Source organism: Schistocerca nitens, chromosome 5 (assembly GCF_023898315.1).
Source record: "Schistocerca nitens isolate TAMUIC-IGC-003100 chromosome 5, iqSchNite1.1, whole genome shotgun sequence".
In the NCBI taxonomy this organism is placed as follows: domain Eukaryota; kingdom Metazoa; phylum Arthropoda; class Insecta; order Orthoptera; family Acrididae; genus Schistocerca; species Schistocerca nitens.
This window is the reverse complement of record NC_064618.1, coordinates 663,501,309-663,516,624: the sequence shown is the minus strand read 5'-3', so window position 1 is coordinate 663,516,624 and position 15,316 is coordinate 663,501,309. Positions and strand designations below refer to the sequence as shown.

At 41.8% G+C, this 15,316-nt stretch overlaps 1 pseudogene; it reads right to left on the bottom strand.

Moving 5' to 3' along the window:
* Positions 1-204: 204 nt before the first annotated feature.
* LOC126261491 (5S ribosomal RNA) lies at positions 205-322 on the bottom strand (annotated as a pseudogene).
* Between the last annotated feature and the right edge of the window lie 14,994 nt (positions 323-15,316).

Sequence of the window (15,316 nt, the reverse complement as noted above, 5' to 3'; positions counted from 1 at the left end):
AAAGCACTCCGTGTTCAGGCCACGAGTGGCCTACCGGAACCATCCGACCGTCGTGTCATCCTCAGAGGAGGATGCGAAATCGAGGGGCGTGGGGTCAGCACACCGCTCTCCCGGTCGTTATGATGGTATTCTTGACCGAAGCCGCTAATATTCAATCGAGTAGGTCCTCAATTGGCACCACGAGGCTGAGTGCCCTCCCAAGCATGGCAACAGTGCATGGTGGCCTGGATGGTCTCCCATCCAAGTGCCGACCACGCCCGACAGCGCTTAACTTCTGTGATCTCACGGGAACCGGTGTATCCACTGCGGCAAGGCCGTTGCCCTTACTTCAACAAACCTTACGCAAAATTTTAAGCCCTTAAGAAACCTTTCTTCGTTGACGACTCTCACAAAATTATGTAAGGAAAATAGTTTATCACTTCATATATTTTCGCTGTTCGTGGACTACAAGTGCGCATGAAGTACGACGTTTAAATTCATTATTTTTTTACTACTAACTATATTAGTGACCCAAATTATAGACAGTATTTAAGTATACTACTGAACACGAGAAAAACTACATTATTGTACGGCACTTAGCTCAGGAGATACGTCATAAACACTGAGATGGGTGAGAAACAACTGTATCATGCAAGACGTTTAAATTCATTACTTCGTTGCTACCAACCCTGCTCTCAACGATTTTCGCTCACAGTGTCCACGTATGTTGCTGAATGTACATAACTCATATTTCATGAGTTATGTTGTCATGAATATCGATCGTGGAAAATTGCCACATCATCTATATCTACATCACCTTGAGTACCTCTATCGGTTCTCCCTTCTATTCCAGTCTCGTATGGTTCGTGGAAAGAAGGATTGTCGGTATGCTTCTGTGAGGGCTCTAATCTCTCTGATTTTATCCTCATGGGCTCTTCGCGAGATATACGTGGGAGGGAGTAATATACTGCTTGACTCCTCGGTGAAGGTATGCTCTCGAAACTTCAACAAAAGCCTGTACCAAGCTACTGAGCATCTCTCCTGCAGAGTCTTCCACTGGAGTTTATCTATCATATCCGTAACGCTTTCGCGATTACTAAATGATCCTGTAACGAAGCACGCTGCTCTCCGTTGGATCTTCTCTATCTCTTCTATCGACCCTATCTGGTACAGATCCCACACTGCTGAGCAGTATTCAAGCAGTGGGCGAACAAGCGTACTGTAACCTACTTCCTTTGTTTTCGGATTGCATTTCCTTAGGATTCTTCCAATGAATCTCAGTCTGGCATCTGCTTTACCGACGATCAACTTTATACGATCATTCCATTTTAAATCACTCCTAATGCCTACTTCCAGATAATTTATGGAATTAACTGCTTCCAGTTGCTGACCTGTTATATTGTAGCTAAATGATGAGGGATCTTTCTTTCTATGTATTCGCAGCACATTACACTTGTCTACATTGAGATTCAGTTGCCATTCCCTGCACCATGCGTCAATTCGCTGCAGATACTCCTGCATTTCAGTACAATTTTCCATTATTACAACCTCTCCATATACCACAGCATCATCCGCAAAAAGCCTCAGTGAACTTCCGATGTCATCCACAAAGTCATTTACGTATATTGTGAATAGCAACGGTCCTACGACACTCCCCTGCGGCACACCTGAAATCACTCTTACTTCGGAAGACTTCTCTTCATTGAGAATGACGTGCCGAGTTCTGTTATCTAGGAACAATCCAATCACACAATTGATCTGATAGTCCATATGCTCTTTGTTCATTAAACGACTGTGGGGAACTGTATCGAACGCCTTGCGGAAGTCAAGAAACACGGCATCTACCTGGGAACCCGTGTCTATGGCCCTCTGAGTCTCGTGGACGAATAGCGTGAGATGGGTTTCACACGATCGTCTTTTTCGAAACCCATGCTAATTCCTACAGAGTAGATTTCTAGTCTCCAGAAAAGTCATTATACTCTAACATACTACGTGTTCCAAAATTCTACAACTGATCGACGTTAGAGATTTAGGTCTATAGTTGTGCACATCTGTTCGACGTCCCTTCTTGAAAACGGGGATGACCTGTGCCTTTTTTCCAATCCTTTGGAGCGCTACGCTCTTCTGCTAAACAGAAAAATCTTCCTACCTTTTTTAATATTTCTATTTACGGCTGAAATCATCGATGCAGTAACTGCTTTATGATCGCTGATTCTCTGTTCTGCGTTAACTGTTTCAAATAGTTCGGGTCTGTTTGTCACCAGAGGGTCTAATATGTTATCGCCACGAGTTGGTTCTCTGCATGACGTTTTAATGTATTACTTCTTTATCATTAACTCTGTTCGCAACTCACTTCGCGGACAATATGCACAAATTCCGCAAAAAAATACTTAGAAAAACGTATCATTGTACGCCCCATGGTTCAGGATACGACGTCATAAACACTTATGCGTTAAAAACCGCCGCATCATGCATGACGTTTTAATTTATTACTTCTTTGTTACTAACTGTATTCACAACCCATTTCGCAGGTATTAGCCACATACAACACTGGATGTACTTGCAAAATCATATCATGGTATAGCACATAGTTCAGGAAGTGCGACGTCATAAACATTGAGCTACCTGAAAATGGAACTGCAGGGCGAAATTCACTAGACATGCAGGTGAAATATGGGTGCGAATAGGTGTGAAATGTGTTAAATATTTGTGAAATATATTTTACATGTGCGTATGTGGACAAGGCTACAGGTCAGAAGCTCCCCTTTAACCCCCCTAGAACGACTTCCATCAAAGTTGGTACACTAGTTACTATCTGGAAAGAAATACTGTAGGGGTAAGAACAACCACCCTCCCATTGGAGTGAGTGTGACAATGCGGAGAGAGAAGGGGGGAGGAGGAGATTGATAGACACTGAGGGGGGATAGAGGACATAGAGATGGGAGAAGGAGGAGGAGAAGGACAAAGAGAAGGACAAAGAGAAGGACAAAGAGAAGGACAAAGAGAAGGACAAAGAGAAGGACAAAGAGAAGGACAAAGAGAAGGACAAAGAGAAGGACAAAGAGAAGGAGAAAGAGAAGGAGAAAGAGAAGGAGAAAGAGAAGGAGAAAGAGAAGGAGAAAGAGAAGGAGAAAGAGAAGGAGAAAGAGAAGGAGAAAGAGAAGGAGAAAGAGAAGGAGAAAGAGAAGGAGAAAGAGAAGGAAGAAGAGGAGGAGGAAGAGAAAGAGAAAGGAGGAAGGAGAAGAGGAGGAGGAAGGAGAGAGAGAAGAGAAGAGAAAAGAGAAAGAGAAAGAGAAAGAGAAGGAGAAGAAGAAAGAGGAAGGAAGGAGGAGGAAGAGGAATGAGAAAGAGAAAGAGAAGAGAGGAGGAGGAAGAGAAAGAGAAAGAGAAGGAGGAGGAGAGAAGAGAAAGAGAAAGAGAAGAGAGAGAAGAGAAAGAGAAAGAGAGAAAGAGAAAGAGAAAGAGAAGAGAAAGAGAAAGAGAAGGAGGAAGAGGAAAGAGAAAGAGAAAGAGAAGAGAAGAGGAGGAGGGGAAGAGAAAGAGAAAGAGAAGAGAAAGGAGAGGAGGAAAGAGAAAGAGAAGGAGGAGAAAGGAGAAAGAGAGAGAGAAGAGAAAGAGAAAGAGAAAGAGAAGGAGGAGAAAGAGAGAAAGAGAAAGAGAAGGAGGAGGGGAGGGAAGGAGGAGGAAGAGAAAGAGAAGGAGGAGAAAGAGAAGGAGGAGGAGAGGAGGAGGAGAGAAGAGGAGGAGAAGAGAAGGAGGAGGAGAAAGAGAAAGAGAAAGAGAAGAGAAGAGAAGAGAAGAGAAGAAGGAGAAGAGGAGAAGAGGGAAGAGGAGAAAGAAGGAGAAAGAAAGAGAAAGAAGGAGAAAGAAGGAGAAGAAGGAGAAAGAAGGAGAAAGAAGGAGAAAGAAGGAGAAAGAAGGAGAAAGAGAAGAGAAGGCGATCGCGGGTGAGGAGGAAGGAATGGATGAAAGGAGGGGAGGAGGAAATTGACAAAGATAAGGCGAGGAAGAGGTGAGAGAGAAGAAGATGAACAAATGAGGAAGGAGGGAGGGCAGATTGACAGAGATACGACAGTGGAGGATATGGACAGAGAAAGGGGCAGGAAGAGATAGACAGCAGGAGGGTGGGGGTGGAAAGGAGGAGATGGACAGAGAAAGGGGGTGAATGAGGTGGACAGAAAGGAAGTGAAGGAGGAGATGGATAGAGAGAGAGGAGGTGGAGGAATTTGGCTAACAGAAAATTGGAATAAATACATACCCCAGCAACACCAGGTACTTGGCTGCTTTTCAATAAAGAAGCATATCCAATATGCGACTGGGCTGGATGTGTAGCCAGTTTTAGCTGCCACTTTCTCTCTCCAGTGATGAAGACAAATACTATTTTTTTGCACGCCTCCAATTTCGTTGGATGATCTCAGGAAATGTCTGCTGTGGGAGGGGATCTCTGATAGACCATAGGATTGATGTAAGTGCATAAGACAGTAAGTAAACATAAGACTACACAGAATTGCCCTACGGATCTCAGGAATATCACAATTAAGGCCAAATTCCACCAAGCTATCTACCTATCCCACTTAGTTACGAGTGAACATGAAAAATAATCATTATGGACTTGAGGTCATGATTAGCACGTACTGTAAGGGAAGGTTGTGGGTAATACGGAATGGCGTTAATACGTGAATCGCTTTGCCAAAGAAGAACTTTCTAAACATTCTAGTTACGAAAGCGGCGGTACCATCACTAAGTGCTAAGAGGCCATAAATAGAAAAGAACGTCAGCCAAATCTTGAACAGTTATTTTGGCTGCCATTCCTTTCCGTTATATAAGCAACACAAAACGGGAGAATGCATCGGCAACAACAAATATATAACTTACCATTTTGGCGCGGGGAAGCGTAGACATTTGATCCATAAAATGCTTTTTCGTTGGCGTCTCTTACAGGCTGAATAAAGAACATCACAACAAGCCTCAGAATAAGGCTTAATGACTTTACAGGCCTTACATTCATTGACCAGCCTTCTTACATCCGTATTTAATGCAGGCAATGTGAGGTGTTCCATAATTTTTTGTATGGTTTCTTAGATCCCCAAACGTTCTCCAAACAAACTTTCACGAAAATATCCGAAAAAAGATGGAAAAATTTCCCTGTGGAGACAAACTTTTAATTGTACATCATGACGGGTGCGATAGCGAAGGAGTCGTTTGTTAAGTTAGTGAGGCTGAAGTTGTTCACCAGCAGCAAACCTCTCTCTAACACGGAATCCTGGCTTTCCCCTTAAATTACCGAACGGCGAAGGTATTTCGGGTACCAGCATCAAAAGCGCAAGCTCCATACTTGGTATGCTCTGGGTGTGGGTGACTGGCCTAAAACACAAATGACTCAAGGCGTTCATGTTCTGATTATCTGATCCCCTTGAATGCTTACCGAAAACTTAAAGACAGAAATGCGAACAGCCCTACCAGGTTTACGAAGTCTTGCAAGCACCCAGCTTAAAGCCTGGTAATCGGTTTCCAAGAATAATTCCTTATGTCCAAGTTAAAACTGAAATTTTTCCAAACTCGAAAGAATCGTTAGAGTCTCTAATTCATAGGCATAAATCTTTTTTTCTTTGAACCATCAGTCTTCTGACTGGTTTCATACGCCCCTCCAAGAATTCCTCTCCTGTGCCAACCTCTTCTCAGAGTAGCACTTGCAACATACGTCCTCAATTATTTGCTCTATGTGATCCAATCTCTCTATACTTTTTACCCGCCGCAGCTCCTTGTAGTACCATGGAAACTATTCCCTGGCATCTTAAGAGATGTCCTATCATCTTGTCCCTTCTTCTTGCCAGTGTTTTCCACATTTTCCTTCCTTTTTTGATTCCACGCAGAACCTCCTCATTCCTTACCTCATCATTCAACCTTATTTTCAACGTTCTTCTGTAGCACCACATTGCAAGTGTTTCGAGTCTCTTCTTTTCTGGTTTTCCCACAGTCCAAAATCCATGTTTCACTGTCTTACGATGCTGTGCTCCAAACTGCAGATATATCTATAGAAACACATGTCACTGGTCTCCTGTCACTGTCATACTTCTGGAGGATTACAGCTGCGATTCAAGAACTGAAGGCAATAGTTTGCACTATAAAAGGGCAAACAAACCCTGAACAGCGAAAGAGGGAGCACTCATTAGTGCATGTTTAAGTGCATCAAAGAGTGCCTGCTGGACACAGTGCTAACATCCTTACAGGACTGTACATTTACTCCCTTACGAAGCTCGTTGTCAAGAATCAATCACAGCTCTAAATCAACAGTAACATTCGTTAATACGTGAATAAAGGAGAACTGACTTACGGTATCAGTCAGTCTTAGTGTGAGTCAGAAAGGAGTAAGGTGGTTTTTGTTGCGGTCTTCAGCCCAAAGACTAATCTGACGCAGCTCTCCATGTTACCCTATCCTGTGCTAGCCTCTATGTCTCCGAATCCCTACTGCGAACTACATACTTTTGAATCAGCTTGCTGCATTAATCTATTGCTCCCTCCATACGATTTTTACCCCAAACAGCTTCCTCCAGTAGGAAATTTGTGATCCCTAGAAGTCTCTGTATGTGTCCTATCAACCGATCCCTTCCCTTAGCCAAGTTGTACCACAAATTTCTTTTCTCCCCAGTTAGAACGTTCAGTTTTTCCTCATTAGGTGTATGGTCCACCCATCTAATCCTCAACACTCTTCTGCTGCACGATATTTCAAAAGCTTCTGCTCTCTTCTTGTCGAAAATGTTTATCGTCCACATCTGACTTCCACACAAGGTGACACTCCAAATAAATACCTTCAGGAAAGACTGCCTAAACTTTAAATCCGTCTTAGATGTTAATAAATTTCTCTTCTTCAGAACCTCTTTCCTTGCTACAGGCAATCTACATTTTTTACCATCTCTACTGCCTCCATCAAATATTTTACTGGCCAAACAGTAAATCTTATCTATTACTTATAGTGTCTAATCGAAGCCCTTCAGCATCACATGATTTAATTCAGTTACAATCTGTTGCTACTGTCTTGCCTTTGTTGATGTTCATCTTATATTCTCTTTTCACAATACTATCCATTCCGCTCAGTTGCTCTTCCAAATACTTCGCTGTTTCTGACAAAATTACAATGCCATCGATTAGCCTCAAAAATTTTATTTCTACTCCCTAAACTTTCATTCCTTCAGCAAATATTTCTTTGGTTTCCTTTACTGCTTGCTAAATGAACAGACTGAATAACATCGGGGATAGATTACAACGCTGTCGCACTCCTTTCTGAACCACTGTTTCCCTTTCATGCCCATCGACTGTTGCAACAGCCGTTTGGTTTCTGTACAACTGTAAACAGCCTTTCCCTTCCTGTATTTCACCCCTGATACCTTCAGAATTTCAGAGAGTGTATGCCAGCAAACATTTTCATAAGCTTTATCTAAGTCTACAAATGCTATAAACGTAGGTTTACCTTTTCTGGACCTATCTTCTAAGAATCGTCATAGGTTCAGTGTTGCCTAGCATGTCCCAACATTTCTCCAGAGACATTCAGTAACAAAAATCTTTGAGCATCTTCCCAGCGATGAAATAAATTTATTGTATATTAAAATTGACTTCAAAAACTAAAAACATATCTGCTTTAAAACTCCTTATGTTTACTAATTTTACAACTCCTTTACCTTTTCTGATAGAATTACTACGTCACTAGAAAACTATCCTTCCATCTGAAATTCTTCTCTATACTTGCATTTACTGTTTTCTCTTCATATAAGTCGAATAGGATAGGATAAGGCTACAATACCACCTCGCTCCATTCTCAACTGCTGCTTCCCATCCGCGAGGTAAGTGGTCATAATTTATTGCTCACACAGCTCACAATATACAGGATGATTCAAAAAGAATACCACAACTTTAAAAATGTGTATTTAATGAAAGAAACATAATATAACCTTCTGTTATACGTCATTACAAAGAGAATTTAAAAAGGTTTTTTTTCACTCAAAAACAAGTTCAGAGATGTTCAATATGGCCCCCTCCAGACACACGAGCAATATCAACCTGATATTCCAACTCGTTCCACACTCTCTGTAGCATATCAGGCGTAACAGTTTGGATAGCTGCTGTTATTTCTCGTTTCAAATCATCAATGGTGGCTGGGAGAGGTGGCCAAAACACCATAGCCTTAACATACCCTCATAAGAAAAAATCGCAGGGGGTAAGTTCAGGGCTTCTTGGAGGCCAGTGATGAAGTGCTCTGTCACGGGCTGCCTGGCGGCCGATCCATCGCCTCGGGTAGTTGACATTCAGGTAGTTACGGACAGATAAGTGCCAATGTGGTGGCGCTCCATCCTGCTGAAATATGAATTGTTGTGCTTCTTGTTCGAGTTGAGGGAACAGCCAATTCTCTAACATCTCCAGATACTGTAGTCCAGTTACAGTAGCACCTTCGAAGAAAAAGGGACCAAAAACTTTATTGGCTGAAATGGCACAGAAAACGTTCACCTTAGGCACCACCTATCAGGAGGTTTAACACCATACTTCGTTCGAAATGCACGCTGAACAACTGTCGTCGATTCACTTCTGCCATACTCAATAACACAAAAAGCTTTCTGTTGAGCGGTCGCCATCTTAGCATCAACTGGCGCTGACGCCTAGTCAACAGCGCCTCCAGCGAACAAATGTAGAACTAAATGAAACTTTATAGCTCCCTTAATTCGCCGACAGATAGTGCTTAGCTCTGCCTTTTGTCGTTGCAGAGTTTTAAATTCCTAAAGTTGTGGTATTCTTTTTGAATCACCCTGTATTTAAGTATGTCGTTGAACTATCCTGCACGTTCAGTGCAGCATTTGATGTGTGGTAGCGGGAAGCCGTAGTAAGCTCCTAAAGGATTACACAGTCCACGTTTTGGCGGTAAATACCGCATGGGTGGAGCTTGCTAGTAACGAAATCACTGTAAGCGCGCTGTCTAACGCTTATAACCGAGTTGTGAGGATGTTACGCGACACCTCTACAAACAGCTGATCTTCGGTCACGCACAGCTAATCCGATTCCCTCCATTGCTTTTGGTCGGTCGAGACTTGCTTTAATTGGGAAGCGCTTTTTATGGCCGCAGCGGAACGTAACACAAACACCCGCCTGCGCTAACAGCCGGATTATTGCCCGTATAATTTAACTCTCTTATAACAGCAGAGCAAAATGTTAACACGGTGTAGCGCGGGAAAAAGTGTTACGGACCGTGAGGTTCCGCTTCGGCGCCGCGATTAGCGTGAAAATAACCATTTGTCTTTTACAGTGAATTTTATGACCCTCTAAAATGAAGGCAGTGTTTTTATATTATAGTGCTTTTGTAACGTATTACCTGCAATAGGCGCGGATAACATTTATCATAATTTCTTGCTGAATATCGTAAACCTTGTTGGGTTAAAAGGAAACGTTTGTCATGAACTACAAGCACAGTACTTGTTTCCAGTGACCCCACATTTGAGAACTGTAGTTATTTTGTAACAAATCTTTTTGTTGTTTATTAGTCAATATAACCGTCTTGAGAGAGTCAGCAACTGTTTAGAAAATTACATGTTTCTATCACTCTGGATCATATTAAGATCTAAGTAGTTGCTTTGGTAACTCATCTTGGCTACTACTCCGAACCAACTATCAGAGTATAACGATTTATCTTTTACAATGAATTTTATGTCATGCTTAAATGAGGCCAGTATTTCTATTGAAACTTCCCCTTTGAGTGAAAACAATAACTGTGCCGGTAAACTTCTACGTTATTTGATTTTCAAACAGCTGAACAAAATTGAACGTACTCAAACAGTTTTCTCTTTACTTATTCTGATCATCACTAATCTGACACACAATATTTTACGGCAGCGCAATCTGACTTTCAGTTATCCCTACAAAAGAATAGCCCTGACTAACAATAACCTATACCCTTCATGAATCACTTACCTCACAAAAATCTTCGTTACTCGAACTACTGAAATGCAGAGAGCGCCAATACTGCCAGCTAAATAAAAGATTCAAACTACTGAAGGCACTAACTACTGATAGACATAGTTACTAAATGAAAGGTTTTGACAGGGAACAATCAACGTTTTTACCTTGATAGTGTTCAAAAGTCATTCTATATATTCTTGACTTCCAGTTTTACAAATTTCCTTTTTTTGACGGACACACGTCCAGATCGTCAGCTCATATTAACATCTCAAAACTCGAATCTCTCACCCCACATCCACCAGAGCTGGCGGCTCACCTCCAACTACCCAACGCAACGGGCTGTTCACCTCCAACTGCCCAACACTACACAAGCGAATAATCCAACAATGAGTCCAACCAGCCACAGACTGCACACAGCGCAGTCAGCGATTTTAATACAGAGCGCGCTACATGGCGTCACCAACATAAAAACCTAAACAGCCTACTTACACTATATTTCCTTTCTTTTGTTAACGTATTACCAGTAATAGGAATGAATAACATTTAACATTGATGTGAGGTTCTGAGAAGACACGACCATTTAGATCTGAAGATCATTCAGAACTATCGAAACACGTAATCTAATTAAAAATTTACCTTTGAGACGGGACGATAAATTAGGATTATCTTAATGTTCTATGCGTTCTTTCTGACTGCACAAAAGTTCCGAAGTATGGTACATGGAAGATGCAAACATCGGCGTTACACGTAATTATGTGCTGATGTTGGCAGCTGTGTGGGACAACGATAAATAATCAGATACATTACGAGTATCGGCATTATAACGAGGCCAAGGTTCGACTTCTTAGCATTAGAGACGGTCAGCGGACCCGGTTCAATGTAGTGTTTGCGAGCAGTGCCCTGTCTACCGGCTGTATTCGGCACAGGAATACATATTGTTTCACTGTTTTGTCACCATCGACGCTTACCACAGATGATACTACTAGTTTCAAAGAACATGACAAATCGCACGGATATATCAACAGGTCAGTCATAAATAACTTTCATGTTATACTAGATCATTAATCAAATTTCTTTTACCTATACATGCTACAGAACAGTAATATTGTCTTTTCTTCTTAACTGTTGAAATTAGAAATGGACGTTTTTGCAAGAAGTCACAAAACGTCAGTGAAGCACTTAAAAATCATATGGCTAGAATGCTCTCTCTCATCTAAAGTATCCGTCACCCCTTTGGAATTCGGAACTCACAGCAGATGTGACTAGAGGTTGACCCGCCTGTGTAAAAGGAGGCGGGGAGCACTGTGTTGTCAGTGGAGAAGCAGTGACACCAGAGTGACTCGATCACGAGATATCAGTGACTTAGAATGTGGACTAAGCATTCGATGTCACATTGTAAAGTGGCAGAATAAATGGTCAGATTCGCATCTTACATTAGAGCTTTATACATCGCAACAAGAAGCTGAATATGACACCTAACGTAATTCTGCGGTTGTGAGGACATTTGCGTATCAGTATGTAATGCAAAAGGGATGACAGTCAATCATCAGTAACTAACACACCGATCCTATAAAATGCATGTCTTTGAGTGGAAAGTGGAAAAGGCAACGCGAGTCGTTTCCAGTTTGAAAACAGGCAACGGAGTATCGAAGGCGTGCTGCAGGGTTTATGACGGAAACCACTTAAAGAGGTAGCAGGAGGAAGGTCAGCGACCCCCACCAGGTGATTCAGAAGGAGGACCACGTGTTGCAGCACATCTGCACAAGGGATGGAGAAAAAGTTTTAGAAAGCTGCGTTTCGGAATTCCAACGGGATACGAACAAAAACGTATGCAACGAGTGCAACACAAAGAAAGGTCAATGTACTTTAGACGTCTAGAACGGGCACAAAACGTCCGATTGCCGGAAACGCACTAGGAGGGAGAAAAACACTGAAGTTTGATGCAATTTGATAGAAGGGACGTTGCGATTGGTAGAGAGAGTGTCCACAAAATAAGAGGAACGCTCCTATTGGTCGAAAAAGGCCGTGACGTGAAGAACGAATGAACCCAAGTGGGGGAGGAAGTTCTGCCATGAGTAGGACAAGAGAGAAATTTTCAGGTACTCTTCTCTGACATGGCGTCACGTGCAGAATGAAGCTCTTAAAGCTCTGTATGACACAGAGAAGAAATTTGTTTGGCCACTGCGTTCACAGCGGCTGCAATCCAGCTAGAGATTAGCTGTACCAACGTTTAGCTGCAACTGTGGAGAAACAAACCAGCCAAATTAGTTAATTGTTCTTGCGCGAACTGAGACGGCACTATAACATGCACGTTGCTCCAACCATGCGTATGTATATCACCACATACTAAGACTAGGGCTCAGTACATGTTTTCTCCTATTATGAAAAACATAGGGAAAGTTTCTGATGGAAAGTTCAGCAAAGGCTTGATTAGTTTTGTAGGAATTTCAATGAGAGGGAGCGGCCTTGCAGTCGGCAGCTGGTTGCAGTTTAAGGTAAAAACCGCATGCAGAGGCGTAAACTTTGTTGGTTCACCATCTTGCGTCCACTGTAAACTCGAGTGGCCTTAGGTATTCTTGCGCTCAAATTTGTCACATAACTAATCATTCAAGTAGATTTGATTGTCATCCTAAATACTATCGAACTTTGAACCGGAATCTGACATTTTTCATAGTACTGACCAACATCATAACGTATGTGTAGGAGCAATTTTGAAAATAAACTTCCAATTAAACTTTCATATTATTGTGTTGTGTATAGGATTATTTCACTTTTTGATGTCGGTGAGGTGCGTTATGCATTGTGCTCTTTTTGTGTTGTCGAGTTGAAAATTGTGTAAAAGCTGTAATTTTTGTGCTTAAATTTGCGGCATTAAACTTGTCAGTTCAACTTACACAGTTGTTCTCAATTCTACAATAAGCACCCACGTTACAACATGAGTAACATATCCTACAGGGAGTTTTGAACCCTTCTAAAGCTGCACCAGTCGACTGATGGTGTGATTGTGAAATGGAAACGTGAATGAGCAACAACAGCTAAACCAAGCCCAGGTGGACCCCACGTACTGACGGACGAGGACCACCAAGCATTGCGGAGGACGGTTGCAAAGGAAATTGCGTGAAATCAGCAGTAAGAATTACTCGTGAGTTCCCAAGGCTACAAGCAGTTCACTTAGCACCATGATTATGCGCAGGGAGTTGACTGTATGGCACCTCATAAGCCACACATTGCCTTTGTCAGTGTTAATCGACGTTTGATGTGGTGAAAAGAGCGACGACACTGGAAAGCGTACGACTGGACACGAATTATTTCGAATCATGAGTCCCAGGCAAATGCCAAAATCGGTCCTTTCGAACGGCGCGACCGATTTCCTTCCCCATCCTCATCACGTTCCGAGTTTGTGCTCCGTCTCTAATGACCTCAACGTCGACGAACGTTAAACTTGTGACTTAGGAAGTCAGGACGAAGGATACACTTAGCACGGAAGGTCAAGGCCCCTACTCCTTAACACAACAACTAGCAAATCAATAATTAGCAATCTATTCAAAACAAGCTTTTATAAAACACAGAAGAGGCAATTAGCATGTGGCTGTGTTTGAGGAAATATCAAAATATACAATCACAACAAGTGACTTAAAAGATGAGCAACGGAGATTTCAATACTTAAGAAACATAAATTACAATCCGAAGGTGATTTTAAAAGGTGGCACAGATAGTTTTTTTAGGCAATAATCTGCAATATGAACGTGATTTACAAGCACACCAGTTCGTTACGAACCCAAATAACACAAGGAGCACAACAAGTTAATTAATACAATTGATTCACAAGCAAATTAAAAAACCCCATTTCTTTACCTATCTATGAAAGAGGTTAGATGTCTACCAGACGGGCAGTGACGCCAGGCTGCCCTGGGCAAAAGGTGTCTTAACTTAAAATGGCGGAAGCAGCAGCCCAGCCGTCCAAAACAACATCTAAACGCCGGGGCCCAACCGGGAGTCAAATCCCATTAGACGACACGTCACAGCTTCTGTGCACCGAAGCGGAACGTGCCGCCGTTCCCATAAAACCCAACTCGCAGAACACTGGACAAGAACAGACCGCATAAAACACGCCAAACACCAAGCAAACATCAATTAATATAAGTTAAGAGATCAATAAACAACAATATAAATGAAGATGGTTCAAATGGCTCTGAGCACTATGGGACTTAACTGCTGAGGTCCCCTAGAACTTAGAACTACTTAAACATAACTAACCTAAGGACTTCACACACATCCATGCCCGAGACAAAATTCGAACCTGCGACCGTAGCCGTCGCGCGGTTCCAGGCTCTAGCGCCTAGAACCGCTCGGCCACTGCGGCCAGCTATAAATGAAGAACCAATAAATGCTTTCAATAGAAGTGACTCAAGTTTTACAGCAATATCAATGTTGTAAAACACTTGAACTGAGAACTGTTCAAAAATCCAATTCTGAAAATATAGTATCAGTCTTTTACACTCTCACAGTTTACAAAACAATATCTCCACATATGATTAAGGCCGACAACGTGTACAAAGATGAAATTTAAAAAAAAAATTCAAGATAATATCACGTTATTGAAATGCACAACTTCGCGACGATACTAGATTTTGTGCACTTTAATTTCGTTGCATAGGTCTGCAATGTAGCTGCCAATTGTGTAAGCTTGGTATGCAGAAAATTACAACTAGACTATGACCTAATATCTTCCATACCTTACAGTTACCACATCATTTGGGAACACTGATTTTTTTAAAGGAAGTTTGTAACCTCCCCACGAAATAAATAATAAGAATAATATTCACATTTAGTGTAACCTCCCAACAGATACACTACAAAACCACCCAATAGTAAAATTTCGTAACCTACCAATAATACAATGTGACTAACCTCTCAAAATTGTCGCTCACTTATAAAGTTTCAATAATGACTGAATTTACACTGGTAAATTTTTGACGTCAGCAGCGCTGCGTCATGGCCCTGAAAGTTCATTCTGAATACATTGAAAAACCTTACCTCAATTAGGTCGCCGGATAACGCATATATATATCTGCTCCTATAAGAAATTTTTCTGGCGCAGCTCAGTGCAGTGCCGGCCGATAGATTTGTCATGTATAAAAAGAAACAACTGATTTTTCTTTTCAATAATCGGGATTACCAAGGATTGGAGAAATTAGTAAATTCTTTAAATTGAAATGAATGATTGTCAAAAGCTACTTTTTATCAGAAAGATTATTATTAAGAGATTTCTTTTTTAAAAGCAAGTGCATGGGACTTGATATAACAATCTATGTATGCGCGAGGCTGATTTTACCTTATATTATATCGATCAGGCTCCGCCATCGCTCCCCACGACCGGCCCAGCCAACTTCATACA